The sequence below is a fragment of the Myotis nattereri genome, assembly GCF_964212035.1.
Source record: "Myotis nattereri genome assembly, chromosome: Y".
Lineage (NCBI taxonomy): Eukaryota > Metazoa > Chordata > Mammalia > Chiroptera > Vespertilionidae > Myotis > Myotis nattereri.
The window spans coordinates 42,894,229-42,910,146 of record NC_138094.1 but is presented as its reverse complement, the minus strand read 5'-3'; the positions used below and the strand labels follow the sequence as shown (position 1 = coordinate 42,910,146).

Below are 15,918 nucleotides of genomic sequence, written 5' to 3'. Positions count from 1 at the left end.
AGAGATCCACAACAATACAATCATAGTAGGGGACTTTAATACACCACTGACAACACTGGATAAGCCCTCTAGACAAACAATCAGCAAAGATACAGCAATCCTAAATGACTCACTAGATCAGATGGACTTAATAGACATCTTCAGAACACTTCACCCCAAAGCCAGGGAATATACATTCTACTCAAATGCTCATAAGACATATTCAAAAATAGACCATATATTGGGTCACAAGCAAAGTATCCCCAAATTCAAGAAGATTGAAATCATAAAAAGCGTCTTCGCAGACCACGATGGCATAATATTAGAAATAAACTACAATAAAAACAACCCAAAGTACTCAAACACCTGGAAGCTGAATAGCATGCCATTACATATTGATTGGGTTACCAATGAAATCAAAGAAGAAATTCGAAACATCCTGGAAACTAATGATAATGAAAACACAACAATCCAAAACCTATGGGACACAATGAAAGCAGTCCTGAGAGGGAAGTTTATAGCTCTACAGGCCTATCACAAAAAAAAACAAGAAAAAATGGTAGTAAATCAGCTAACTCTACAACTCAAAGAATTAGAAAGAGAGCAACAAGAAAACCCCAGAGTGAGCAGAAGGAAGGAGATAATAAAGATTAGAGCAGAAATAAATGACATAGAGACCAAAAAAACAATACAGAAAATCAATGAAAACAAGAGCTGGTTCTTTGAAAGGATAAACAAGATTGACAAACCTCTAGCCACATTCACCAAGAAGCAAAGAGAGAGGACCCAAATAAACAAAACCAGAAACGATAGAGGCGAAATAACCACAGACCCCACAGAAATACTAATGATTGTTAAAAAAATACTATGGACAGCTCTACTCCAACAAACTAGACAGCCTGGAGGAAATGGACAAATTCCTAGAAAAATACAACATTCCAAAACTCAATCAGGAAGAATCTAAAAATCTCAACAGGCCAATAACTATGGAAGAAATTGAAGCAGTCATCAAAAGGCTTCCAGCAAACAAAAGCCCAGCACCAGACGGCTTCACAGGGGAGTTTTACCAAACATTCAAGGAAGAACTAAAACCTATCCTCCTCAGACTACTTCAAAAAATTCAAGAGGAAGGAACACTTCCAAGCTCATTCTATGAAGCCAGCATCACCCTAATACCAAAACCAGGTAAAGACAACACAATGAAAGAGAATTACAGGCCAATATCCCTCATGAACCTTGATGCCAAAATCCTCAACAAAATCTTAGCAAATCGGATCCAGCAGTACATCAGAAAGATCATACACCATGACCAAGTAGGATTTATCCCAGGGATGCAAGGATGGTACAATATCCGCAAATCAATAAACGTGATACATCACATAAACAAATTGAAAGAAAAAAAACCACATGGTCATATCAATTGATGCAGAAAAAGCATTTGACAAAATTCAACACCCATTTTTGATAAAAGCTCTCAGCAAGGTGGGAGTAGTAGTATCATACCTCAACATAATAAAAGCCATATATGACAGGCCCACAGCCAACATCATACTCAATGGACAAAAACTAACACCATTTCCCCTAAGAACAGGAACAAGGCAGGGATGTCCCCTCTCACCACTCCTGTTCAACATAGTACTGGAAGTGTTAGCCATTGCAATTCGGCAAGAAGAAGAAATAAAAGGCATCCAAATTGGAAAAGAGGAAGTAAAACTGTCCTTATTTGCAGACGACATGATATTATACATACAAAACCCTAGAGACTCCATCAAAAAGCTACTAGACTTAATACATGAATTTGGCAATGTAGCAGGATACAAAATTAACCCCAAGAAATCTGAGTCATTTCTATACACCAATAGTGAACTTTCAGAAAGAGAGATTATAAAAACAATCCCGTTTGCCATCGCACCAAAAAAATTAAGCTACCTAGGAATAAACTTAACTAAAGTGGTAAAAGACCTCTACTCAGAAAACTACAGGACGTTGAAAAAAGATATAGAGGAAGACATTAACAGATGGAAGAACATACCGTGTTCATGGATTGGTAGAATCAACATCGTTAAAATGTCCATACTACCCAAAGCAATCTATAAATTCAACGCACTTCCCATTAAAATACCAACGGCATACTTCAGAGATCTAGAACGAACTCTCCAAAAATTCATCTGGAATAAAAAAAGAACCCGAATAGCTACAGCAATCCTGAAAAAGACCAAAGTAGGTGGGATCTCAATTCCAGATATCAAGTTGTATTACAAAGCCACTGTTCTCACAACTGTGTGGTACTGGCACAAGAATAGGCATATAGATCAATGGAATAGAATAGAGAGCCCAGAAATCGGCCCGAAACAATATGCTCAATTAATATTTGACAAAGGAGGCAAGAACATACAATGGAGCCAAGATAGTCTCTTCAATAAATGGTGTTGGGAAAATTCGACAGATATATGCAAGAAAATGAAACTAGACCACCAACTTACACCATTCACAAAAAATAAACTCAAAATGGATAAAGGACTTGAATGTACGACAGGAAACCATAAAAATTCTAGAAGAATCCAAAGGCAACAAAATCTCAGACATATGCCGAAGCAATTTCGTCACTGATACTGCTCCTAGGGCACTTGAAACTAAAGAGAAAATGAACAAATGGGACTACATCAAAATAAAAAGCTTCTGCACAGCAAAAGAAACCATCAACAAAACAACGAGAAAACCCACTGTGTGGGAAAACATATTTGCCAATGTCATATCTGATAAGGGCCTAATCTCCAAAATCTATAGGGAACTCATACAACTTAACAAAAGGAAGATAAACAATCCAATCAAAAAATGGGCAAAGGACCTAAATAGACACCTTTCAAAAGAGGACATTCAGAAAGCCAAGAGACATATGAAAACATGCTCAAAGTCACTAATCATCGGAGAGATGCAAATCAAAACAGCAATGAGGTACCACCTCACACCTGTCAGATTGGCTATGATCAACAAATTAACAAACGACAAGTGCTGGAGAGTATGTGGAGAAAAAGGAACACTTGTGCACTGCTGGTGGGAATGCAGACTGGTGCAGCCACTATGGAAGACAGTATGGAGTTTCCTCAAAAAACTGAAAATGGAACTCCCATTTGACCCTGTGATCCCACTTCTAGGAATATATCCCAAGAAACCAGAAACACGAATCAGAAAGGATATATGCACCCCTATGTTCATAGCAGCACAATTCACCATAGCTAAGATCTGGAAACAGCCTAGGTGTCCATCAGTTGATGAATGGATTAGAAAACTGTGGTACATCTACACCAAGGAATACTATGCTGCTCTAAAAAGGAAGGAACTCTTACCATTTGCAACGTCATGGATGGAACTGGAGAGCATTATGCTAAGTGAAATAAGCCAGTCGATGAAGGAAAAATACCACATGATCTCACTCATTCATGGATAATAGAGACCATTATAAAATTTTGAACAATAATAGATACAGAGGCAGAGCTGCCTCAAACAGATTGTCAAACTGCATCAGGAAGGCCGGGGAAGGTTGGGGGGCAGGAGGTAGGGGGGTAAGAGATCAACCAAAGGACTTGTATGCATGCATATAAGCATAACCAGTGGACATAAGACATTGGGGGATAGGGGAGGCTAGGGGACTGTCTAGGGCGGGGGGATAAAATGGACACATATGTAATATCCTTTGTAATACTTTAAGCAATAAATTAAAAAAAAAATAAATAAATAAATAAAATAAATAAAGGAAGCTGTCAGCCAATTCCTTTGCAAAAACGAACCTCTGCTCCCCTCATTTTTCCTTTTAAAGAATAACACCTTGTGCTTCTGTCCGTGGTGCTGAAATGTTAGCTAATGTCCTGTGAATTTGATGAAAAATTCTACCCAAAAAACCACAAACAAACAAACAAAAAACAAAACCTACAGAAAACCCTACAAAATCACCGAGGCTGTCCAGGGTGCAATTATTCCTTCCCTGGATGGACTGAGGTCACGGGTCTGGCTTTTGCACCCCTTCCTGTCCCAGCCCTGCCAAGGGAAGCCTTGGCTGCTTCACTGACATGGGGAAGCTGTGCGTTCACTAATTCAGTCCGTAACCTAAAGGCTGCCATGATTGGAGCAGTCAGTCCTGGGGAGGCCGCCGTTAACAAGGCAGCCAGTACCGCACCGGTCTCCTTTCCTGAGGCAGCCAGTCAGCCGCGGCCATTGTGATTGCGGCAGCCAGTGCCTTGGATGACACCATTATGGAGGCAGCCAGTCTGTGCAGTGAGGTGCAGGGGTATCGGGAGAAGGTGTTATTCCCACTAGACTCAGCGGCCTCTGTAGGGCATTCCTGAGGCAGTCCTTTCCCTGTAGGCGGCCATTATTGATGCTGTCAGTACCAGGGAGGCTGTTGTTGATGGCAGCTCCAGATGCAGGTTATCATGGGAACATGGTAGTACCACGAGAAAAAAATTCATCTTAAACCTTTGTGTTGAAACCCAGTGTGTTTTTAAAAAATATATTTTTATTGATTTCAGAGATGAAGGGAGAGGGAAAGAGATGGAAACATCAATGATGAGAGAGAATCATGGATCCGCTACCTCCTGTATCCCCCCCATCCCCACTGTGTATTGAGACAAAAACCCCGGCATGTGCCCTGCCCTGGAACCGAACCAGGGACCCTTCAATTTGAAGGCTGACATTCTCCCCACTAAGGCACACTGGCCAGGGCCACAGTTGGTTTTTTTAGAAAGATACATTTCTACTATTTCAGAGAGAAAGATCAGTGATCAGTGATCATCCTAGATTGGCTGCCTTCTGCCAGAAGAAAGAGTGACATGTGTTCTCATCAGCTAAGCGTAAGGAATATCCCTGGCCAGTGTTGTTCGCTGGTTAGAACTTCGGATGCCCAGGGATGGGTCTCTGGTGGGATTCCTGGTCTAGAGCACATACCTGGGACGCAGGTTTTATGGCCAGCCCCGGTCTGGGCTCCTGTGGGAGCCAAAGATCCATGTGTCTCTTGCATATTCATGTTTGCTTTTTGTTTCTTCTCTTTCCCCTCCTTCCATTCCTCCCTCCCTTCGTCCCTCTCTCCCTCCCTACCTCCCTCCATCCCTCCCTCCCTCCCTCCCTCCCTCCCTCCCTCCCTCCCTCCATCCATCCTTCTCTCTCTGTAAAAAGCATATCCTGTGGTAAGAATTAACAAAAACGTACACAAGAAAAAAGTACAAAATGGAAAAGATTTGGAGGCTGTGAAAAAGCAGCATACCCCTAAAGAAAGGCACCATGATGAGCAGAGCATTCAGCTATGCTGATGTTTTTCCTTGCGATGTGTCTATAAGATAAAAATAAAATGTCCGACTGTCCCTCAGCTGGCAAGGTCCTGAGAGAACACGAGGAGGCCACTCTAGCGCGGTCCTTGCAGGGTCTCCCAAGCCACCACGTTAGGGGCGAGGATCTCGGTGGGCGAGGCGGGGAGGAGCAGGGGAAAGCGAGGGGTGAAGGAGGTGGGGAATGGACAGAGGAGGGTCTTGCACGTGCTCCCCTGTCCTGCCTTGTGTCGCTTCTGCGAGAGTCACCCACAATGGGAAGATGCGAGCAGACTCAGCTGGTGTCGGTGACCAAGGGACACACAGACCAAGGGACAGACAGATAATCGAGGCCGCAGTGGCCTGTAGAGGTTGACATCCGGGAAGGGACATTACCTCCACAGGAAGAATAGCTCCCTCAGAGGAAGTATTGTTTTCCCAAATGAAGGAGCAATTCATTCACAACATAAGTGGTCCACATACAGGAAAGTGCAGTTCCCCTACAGGAAGAAGGTTTCCTCACAGGAAGTTTGTTTCCCCCACAGGAAGAGGCGTTCTCCCACAGGAAGTTTCCATTCCCTCAGAGGTAGTTGTGATTCCCTCACAGGAAGATAGGTCAACAAACAGGAAAGTGCATTTCCCTCACAGGAATCTGACACACCCTCACAGGAAGAGTCATCCGCACACAGGAAAGTGCATGTCCACAAAAGGAAGAAGGGATTCTAAAACAAAAGAGACACTACCCCACAGGAAAATGTGTTCCTACACGGGAAGGGACACTTCCCCTACAGGAAGGAGTGTTTGCGTCTGGTAGTTTTATTTCCAAAAGGAAGTTGATTTTTCATATATGTAAGATAGGTCAGCACACAGGAACGAGTACGTCCCACAAAGAATGACCTGTCTACACATGGAGGTACATTTCCTAGAGAGGAAGAATGGTTTCCCAGAGGAAGTTTGTTTCCCCACATGAATGTGTGATTCATTCGCAGCATAATAGGTCCGCATACAGGAGAGTGCATTTCCCCCAAAAGAATAAGGTTTCTTCAAAGGAAAATAGTTTTCCCTATAGGTATAGGCGTTCTCCAACAGGAAGTTTTGATTCCCGCACAGGAAGTTGCATTTCCCCCACAGGAAGAGAGATCGACAACAGGAAAGGGCATTTCCCCCACAGAAAAATGGGACGCTATCACAGGAAAAGAGATCCGCTCAAGGTTAAGTGCATTTTCCCCACAGGAAGCAGGGTCCCTAAAACAAAAGGTACACTCACCCACAAGAATATGGGTTCCTACATTACAAGGGTCATTTCCACCACAGGAAGGAGGGTTCACAGTCGGAAAATTTTGTTTCTACAAGAAGATGGCTTTCCATCAGTGGAAATAGTTCTGCACTCAGGATCCTGCATGTCCTGTAAAGAATTAAGTGTGTACACACCAGAAGTGATATTACCTCCAGAGGAAGAATAGTTCCCCCAGTGGAAGTATTTTTCCCCCACATGAGGAAATGTTCTTCACAGCATAATAAGTCCGCATTTTTGGAAAGTGCATTTCCTACATAGCAGGAAGCATGTCTCAAAGGAAGGTAGTTTCCCCGCAGGAAGAGGTGCTCTCAAAACGGAAAGGATTCTCGCACAAAAAAGGGCCATTTCTTCACAGGAAGAGAGATCTGCACAAAGGAAATTGCATTTCCCCTTAAGGAGGAAGGGTTCCTACAATGGAAGGATAACTCCCCAGTAGGAAAATCAGTTCTCATTTCGGATGGGACATTTCCCAACAGGAAGGAGGGTTCACAATTCAGAAGTTTGGTTTCCACACGGGATGTTGCGTTTCCATTACAGGTCGAAAGCTCTGCACACAGGAAAGTGCATTTCCCCCACAGTACGTTGGCTTCCCAAAGCAGAAGGAAAATTTCAACCAAAGGACAAAAGCTTCCCCACCGTAAGTTTGGTATCCCCACAGGAAGATGGATTCCAACACAGGAAAATCGGTTTGGATAATGAAAAGTGCATTTCACACACGGGAAAAAGGGTTTCCTTGGAACAAGTGAATTTCCCCCACAGGAATAGTTCTTCTCCCACAGGAAGTTTCATTTCCACCACACCAATATGCACCTCCCTCACATGAAAATAGTTTCACACAAAAGAGAATGCAGTTCCCACACTAGAAATAGGATTCTCACAAAGAATTTGCAATACCCTCAAAGGAAGGTGGGATTCGCTCAAAGGAAGATACATATGCAAACAGGAAAGTGCATGTCCCACAAAGGGTGAAGTGTTCACACACAGAAAGGGACATTTCCCCCAGAGGAAGAATGGATCCCTCAGAGGAAGTATTGTTTCCCCAAGTGAAGGAGCCATTCATTCAGAGCATAATCGGTAAGCATACTGGATATTGCAGTTCCCCTACAGGAAGAAGGTTTCCTCACAGGGTGTTCGTTTCCCCCACAGGAATAGGTGTTCTCTAACAGGAAGTTTCCATTCCCCCACAGGAAGGTGCGAGTCCCTCACTGCAAGATAGGTCCACAAACAGGAAAGTGCATTTCCCACACTGGAAGTTGAGACGCCCTCACAGGAAGAGTCATCCACACACAGTAAAGTGCATTTCCCCCACATGAAGAACGTTTCCTCAAAGGAAGTTTGTTTCCCCTATAGGTAGAGGCGTTCTCCAACAGGAAGTTATGATTCCCCCACAGCAAGGTGCGATTCCCTCACAGGAGGACAGGTCCACAACAGGAAAGTGCATTTCCCCCACAGAAAAATGGGACGCTTTCACAGGAAAAGAGATCCGCACACAGGAACATGCATTTCAGCAACAGAAAGTAGGGTTCCTAAAACAATAAGGACACTCTCTCATATAATATGTTTTCCTACAGCCAGCGGACATTTCCCCCACAGGAAGGAGTGTTCACCATGGGAAAGGGATAGAGATGGAAACATCAATATTTCCCGGGAGCCGGTCCATCCTGCTGTTTCAAGTGATCTGGCATATATGATATACTGTTCTTAATATGTTTGCTCACCTTCTTGGCCCTATGTGCTTTAACCAAGGTCACCTCTTTGAGAAAGGTTGTTTCCCCAGGTAGGTTTTTTCCCCTGAAGTTAGGGAGGGAATTAACCCCCTTAACTAAGTGCCATGTGGGTAATTATTCACATTAACTACGAACAATGATGCTTAAGCTACATAATATTTACTCCCTGGAATGGAGATAAGAAACGCCCTAACCTTTGGAATAGAGATTGATAGGATGGGAATCAACTGGTATAAATACAGATGTAACAAGACAACAAGAGACAGAGCTTAGAAGACAGAACCAAAAGACACAGAACCTAGACACAGAACCTACACAGAACCTACGGACAGAAGAAATTAGCTGGAGAGAACATGTCAAATGATCCTGGACAGAAACTGGCCAAAGAACCTAGAGACAGAACCTAGTGAGAGAACATGGCAAAAGATCCTGGACAGAAACTGGCCACAGAACCTAGATACAGAACCTACACAGAACCTAGACACAGAACCTACACAGAACCTAGAGACAGAAGAACTTCGCTGGAGAGAATATGGCAAAAGATCCTGGACTGAACCTGAGTACAGAAATTGGCAAGGAATCCTCGCACCTTCCTATTTCTAGTCACCTGACTACAACCTGGTGACTGAACCTGGCTGGAGAACCTAGCAAGAGAACATGAACACAGAACCTGGCTGGATATCCTAACCAAAACTTCGCTGGAGATCCTGAACAGAACTTGGCTGGAGATCCTGGCTAGAGATCCTGGCTAGGCTGCTGATCAACTGAACGCTGTCTCTGTGTCATTCCTTCTTCGCTGACTCCGTCCACAACTTTGGGGACCCCTGGACCTGCTGGGGTTGGACCCCAGCATCTGGTACCAGAACCGGGACCTCTAGGTAAGCCCCACTCTCGGGATGGATAGGACTCTACCGTTGGAAGAGGGTGGATAGTCTTCGCCGACTCCATCCACACCTTTGGGAAACCCTGGAACAGGATTCCCCTAGGTAAGACCCCCCCCCCAATGAGAACCCCCACATTCAGGACTCATAAGACTCCACGAGGGTACTGCAGACCCCCCTATTGAGGATAAGTAGGTGGATAGTACAGAACTTAGATTGAGAAGATGTGCCATACTGAGTCCAAAGAAAGAAGACTCTGTATTGATTCTAAGATTGAGAAGATGTGCCATACTGAGACCAAAGAAAGAAGACTCTGTATTGATTCTTAGATTGAGAAGATGTGCCAAACTGAGTCCAAAGAAAGAAGACTCTGTATTGATCTTTAGATTAGGAAGATGTGCCATACTGAGTCTAAAGAAATAAGACTCTGTATTGATCTTTGAACACATATGCTTGCTAGCAGAGGAATTAAGGTTACACCCAGTCAGACAGAACGTTTTATACAAGAAGTATGTCCATGCTTTTCTGAGGAAGGAAAGGTAAATGGAAAGGCATGGGAGGAGGTAGGCCCAAGGAGCCTTATCCTTAACCCCACTGCAGTCTTTCCACCGCAGGAAAGTGCAGGATTGGCTAGCTCTCCCTGGGGTGATAGATCAGGACTAAGGTAATAGCGGAAAGCGCCGATCCTACTCTTAAAATGGATACAAGAGAGCATTTGGGGTTTTTCTTTTTAATGCCTGCTTTTAAAAAATAAAAAAGGGGGAATATGCCTGAAGACGGTCCATCCTTGCTGTTTCAAGGGACCTGGCATATATGGCATACTGTTCTTAATATGTTTGCTCACCTTTTTGGCACTATGTGCTTTAACCAAGGTCACCTCTTTGAGAAAGATTGTTTCCCCAGGGAGGGAATTTCCCCTGAAGTTAGGGAGGGAATAAACCCCCTTAAGTAAGTGCCAGGTGGGTAATTAGTCACTTTAACTACGAACAATCATGCTTAAGCTACATAATCTTTACTCCCTGGAATGGAGATAAGAAACGCCCTAACCTTTGTAATAGAGATTGATAGGATTGGAATCAACTTGTATAAATACAGATGTAACAAGACAACAAGAGACATAACTTAGAAGACAGAACCAATAGACACAGAACCTACACAGAACCTAGAGACAGAAGAACTTCGCTGGAGAGAACATGGCCACAGAACGTAGAGACAGAACCTAGTGAGAGAACCTGGCTGAAGAACCTAGAAACAAATCCTGGCTACACAACCTGGATAGAACATGGCAAGAGAACCTGACTAGAACCTGGTGACTGAACCTGGCTGGAGAACCTGGACAGAACCTGGCTGGAGAACCTAGTGAGGGAACATGGCTACAGAACCTTGCTGAGGAACCCGGAGAACCTGGCAAGAGAACATGGACACAGAACCTGGCTGGAGATCCTAACCAGAACATTGCTGGAGATCCTGAGCAGAACCTCTCTGGTGATCCAGACCAGAACTTGGCTGGAGATCCTGGCTAGGCTGCTGATCAACTGAACACTGTCTCCGTGTCCTTCCTTCTTCGCCGACTCTGTCGACGCTTTTGGGAACCCCTGGACCTGCTGGGGTTGGACCCCGGCAAATGATGAGAGAGAATCATGGATCAGCTGCCTCCTGTATCACCCCCTCCCCACTGGGGATCCAGCCTGCAACGAGGGCATGTGCCCTGACCGGGAATCAAACCAGGGACCCTTCAATACACAGGTTGACACTCTCCCCACTGAGGAACACTGGCCAGGGCCACAGTGGTTTTTTCTTAGAAATATGCATTTCTACTATTTCAGAAAAGAAGAAAGATCAAAGATGAGTGATCATCCTAGATTGGCTGCCTTCTGCCAGAAGAAAGAGTGGCATGTGTTCTCATCTGCTCAGCAGAAGGAATAGGCCCTGGCCAGTGTTGTTCACTGGTTAGACCTTCGGATGCCCAGGGAAGGGTCGCTGGTGGGATTCCAGGTCCAGAGCACATACCTGGGATGCAGGCTTCATTGCCTGCCCCGGTCTGGGCTCCTGTGGGAGCCAAAGATCCATGTGTCTCTTGCATATTCATGTTTGCTTTTTTGTTTCTTCTCTATCCCCACCCTCCCTCGCTCCCTCTGTCTGTAAAAAACATATCCTCTGGTAAGAATTAACCAAAACATAAACAAGAAAAACGTACAAAGAAGGAAAAGATTTGGAGGCTGTGAAAAAGCAGCATACCCCTAAAGAAAGGCACCATGATGAGCGGAGCATTCGGCTCCGCTGATGTTTTTCCACGGAATGTGTCTATAAGATAAAAATAAAATGTCTGAGTGTCTCTCAGCTGGCCAGATCCTGACACAACAGGACGAGGCCATTCTAGCGTGGTCCTTGCAGGGTCTCCCAAGCCACCACGTTGGGGCGAGGCTCTGCGGCAGGGGGCGAGGCCAGGAGGAGCAGAGGAAAGCGAGGCGTGAAGGAGGCGGGGAATGGACAGAGGAGGGTCCTGCACGTGCTCCCCTCTACTGCGTTGTGTCGCTGCTCCCAGAGTCCCCCCCCACTGAGAAGATGGGAGCAGACTCATCCGGTGTCAGTGACCGAGGGACATACAGGCTGAGGGACACACAGACTGAGGGACACATAGACCGAGGGACACAGAGACCGAGGGACACACAGATAATCGAGGCCGCAGTGGCCTGGAGAGGTGACATCCGGGAACCTGTGACCACTGTGTTGGTTCCTTTTATCGTCCCAGATGTACCTTCTCAGAGGTTTTTGACTCCAGAACCCTGGATTCCAGTTCCACAGACAGCACCTACTTCATGGTGACTCTGCCCAAGACCCAAGACCTCTCTGGACAACCATTCACACATCAGTTGTTTGGAAAGTGATCTCAAACTTATTCTATATAGTTATTGCATGTATGAAAAATAAATCAGAGCCAAGCAGTCATCTGTTTGATGTATTATACATTTGTATCATACATACATTTTAGTTTAGAAAATGACATTTCTCATTCAAAGTTGCCTTCCTAAGTGTAATTAAGTGAGCATGTTAAAAACTTTGTAAGAGTGAATGTTTTACTTGGCAAATGTTTAGAAACTTGGTAAGTATTACTGTGTATCGCTGCCCAAGGAACTGTTGGGGGTCATGTGTTGTCACCAAAGCAGAATGTTTGCTCAATGACTGGTCCCCTTGTTGAGACAACCTTCATGGTTTTCCCTTCATTCTGTTATGAACCTATAGGCAGAAGGTAGAATTAGGCTTGTACTGATGCCACAGCTCCCACCTGCTGTGATGATGGAAACAGGCCTGATGCTCCAAGCATCATGAGAACACCAGCAAGCGAGGCTCAATGACTGAGCGTTGACCTATGAACCAAGAAGTCCCCTTGATTCCTGGTAAGGGCACCCCCATCACCTGATTGTTTCTCTTTGTCTCCCTGTCCCTCTGTGTCTCAGATCAAGAACAACAGATTTAAAATAAAACTGGAAACTGTCCAATCTGCTCCTATCCTCCTCCCAAAAGGTATCAGATTTTACTGAAAACACCCACCACTTGTCTTCCTTAGTCATCGTGAGAATTCCAGTTCATGAATGTTCAGAGCATCTCAGTTTCAAACGTGCGTGCACATCTACACCCAAACAGCGGAGCATCGCATCCTGGAGAATTTTCCATTTCCTTCCAAAGGAAGTGAGATGTCTCACACTGGAAATGGAAACAAATGGTAGGAAAAGCTGGGCATGGAGATCAAGGCTAATCATTGCAATCTGGGAATGATGTACTCAACAAATCACAGCATGAATAGTCAAACCAGAACCTTCCTGTATGTGGAGGTTTGGGCACGGGGACACCAACATTTTTAATGTGAATGAGGACTTGATTGTGCAAAGCTTTCCTTCACCCCCTGAGAGATACTCAGCAGAGGTGCTGAGCCACTTGGAAATGTGTGCTGTTTCAATGCGATGCTGGGGGTGGGGGTTTGCCCCTCCTGGCCTGAGCAAGAGAGCCCACCTTCCAATGTGCACAGGACCCATGCTTGGGTGTCAACAGCTCCATGACTGTGGGCTGGCTCCTCCCCAGTCCGCTGAGACCCACAGAAAACAATCTCCCAACTGGCAGATTTCTCCTGGTCCTGAGGTGTTTCGGGATTGGGTTAATGAGGGAAAACACAAGTATGAAGGTGTGGCTCAAAGGTTGCTTCTGAGAGTTTCAGGTCACCCACCCAAGCCCTCAGTCATTGTAGGGAATGAGGTATCAATTCTTCACATAGAAATGCCATCATTTTTTAAAATATATTTTTTATTGATTTCAGATAGAAAGGGAGAGGAAGCGGGGGGAGATGAGAGAGAGAGAGAGAGAGAGAGAGAGAGAGAGAGAGAGAGAGAGAGAGATAGAGAGAGAGAGAGAGAGAGAGAGAGAGAAACATCCATGATGACAGAGAATCATGGATCCGCTCCCTCTTGCAAGCCCTACACTGGGCATCAAGCCCACAACCCGAGCATGTTCCCTGACCAGGAATTGAACCCTGACCTCCTGGTTCATAGGTCGATGATCAAGCACTGAGCCACACCAGCCGGGCAGGAGAGGGAAGGTCATGGTCCCAGTTCGTGGGTTTGGTGACCCCTTCAGGAGCTCTCCTCCAGGAACAGGTGCTGTGCTAGGTCCCTCAGGCTGAGGGGTAACGGGCCCTCACCGCGTGTGCCTGCTCCCTGCATTGATGTCCGTCTGCTCTGTTGTAAGAAAAGAGGGGCCTCTGGTTGCTGTGGCCCCGTCGCCTCCCCAAGCAGAGGCTACCTGTTCCCTGGAGCCTCGCTGGACTCCCACCCATGGGCCCATGAGCATCAGTGCCCCAGGCCTCGCTGGACATTACCTGTGAACCGTTGGCCAGGAATGACCGACACGGCCTGCCTGCTCTGCTCACGCGGGTCCATGGCCCATCAGACTCCCCATAAGAAACGTGCAGTGAAGGATTTCAGACGGGTCAGGGTAGGGTTAGACCCGCGGACCCAGGTACAAGGCCAGCACCAGGAGCTGATGCGAGGTGGGCTTCGCACACACTGTGAGGTGAGGTGCACCTAGCAGCTCTCAGCAGGGTGGCGAGGGCCTGTGTCCTGGTAACTCGCAGTGCCGCAAGCCCAGGCTCAGTGGGAGGGGGTGGCCACGGGAGGAGCATGCCTGACCCCACGCCTCCTGCTCAGGCAGCCGAGTCCACGCAGAACAGTGGGGCTGCGTGAGCTCTAAACTGGCTCCCGGGCCCCACGCCCTCTGCCTCCCTTGTCCACCTCAAGGCCGGGCAGACGCTGTTCACCGAGAGACGCACGTTTTAGCCACCTGAGCCAGAGGCGCCGGTGCTGACCCCACTCTGAATGACACTCCAAAGCCTGGGTCACCCTCCCGCTTTATAGCTTGGAAAGGGGCACAGAGACTTTGGGGGTCTTGCCTTAGGACACACAGTTGTGAGGGCAGAGCTGAGACTCAAACCCTTGTGGGCAGACCTGGCGGCCACATGCTATGCCCCAGGTGAGATGCCGATGCTACTGAGGCAGCAAGAAGGGTGAGGGCGACCAGTGCCCAGACTGAGGCAGCACAGGTGTGTGCACAGGCACACGGGCACTCACACACACACATGCACACACACACACCCACCTGTACACACCCTCTCTGGCTTTCACCTCTGAGGCTACAGAGGTCTGAGGAATCAGGGGCGGAGCCAGGAGAAGCCAAGGGGTTGTTGGGGTCCTATTCATGTTCCTGGTGAGTCTGTCTTAATCCCTCTCCCTGGCAGGAACCTCACTGGACTGATGCCAGATTCCTACCTTCCCGGGTTCAGGTCTGTGGCTGAGCATTCTTTGAGGCCCTCCTGGAACTCTGCTTTCAGTGATGAGTGGAATGAGGCATGTCGGCTTCAGGTTTGTCTGGACACAAAATTTATTGAAACGAGGCCAAAAACACCATGAGGGACATTGGTGTTGACATCCCCATAGCACTTAAGGAACTGTTTGTCTATTGCCTCTCCTCTTGAAAGTGGAGGATGTTTGACCAGTTTCTTCTGTACTAAGTACACTCTTGGGGAAGCAAAGGAGCCAGCAGGCTTCCTCTGAAGCCCCGTCAGAGCTGGGATATGAGGCATGTGGTGCCTACACTTGCCCTGTGGCTGCTGAGGTGCAATTTAAGGCTCATGATGCATCCTCCATGCAAACACCGGGCTTCTTCCCTGAGTGTGTCCTCTGGTGTCGGATGAGATTGTACTGAAGTGTAAAGCCTCGCCCACACTCCCTGCAAACATATGGCTTTTCCCCAGAGTGTGTCCTCTGGTGTTTGATGAGATTGGACTTAAGTGTAAAGCCTCGCCCACACTCCCTGCACACATATGGCTTCTCCCCTGAGTGTGTCCTCTGGTGATTGATGAGATCAGACTTCTGTGTAAAGCCTCGCCCACACTCCCTGCACACATATGGCCTCTCCCCTGTGTGTGCCCTCTGGTGTCTAATGAGATTAGACTTCACTGTAAAGCCTCGCCCACACTCCCTGCACACATATGGCTTCTCCCCTGAGTGTGTCCTCTGGTGTCTGATGAGATGTGACTTCTGTGTAAAGCCTTGCCCACACTCCCTGCAAACATAGGGCTTCTCCCCTGAGTGTGTCCTCTGGTGTCTGATGAGAGGTGACTTATCTGTAAAGCCTCGCCCACACTCACTACACACATAGGGCTTCTCTCCTGAGTGTGTCCTCTTGTG

The 15,918-nt window shown here is 46.6% G+C and overlaps 1 pseudogene across 1 annotated transcript in view; it reads right to left on the bottom strand.

The window, feature by feature from the left end:
- The window catches only part of LOC308512508 (histone-lysine N-methyltransferase PRDM7-like), a 76,543-nt pseudogene extending 62,431 nt beyond the window's left edge, over nucleotides 1-14,112 (bottom strand). The window contains exon 1 of the transcript in view: nucleotides 14,052-14,112. The product of the transcript in view is annotated as a histone-lysine N-methyltransferase PRDM7-like (transcript). The remainder of the gene's footprint in view (nucleotides 1-14,051) is intronic.
- Between the last annotated feature and the right edge of the window lie 1,806 nt (nucleotides 14,113-15,918).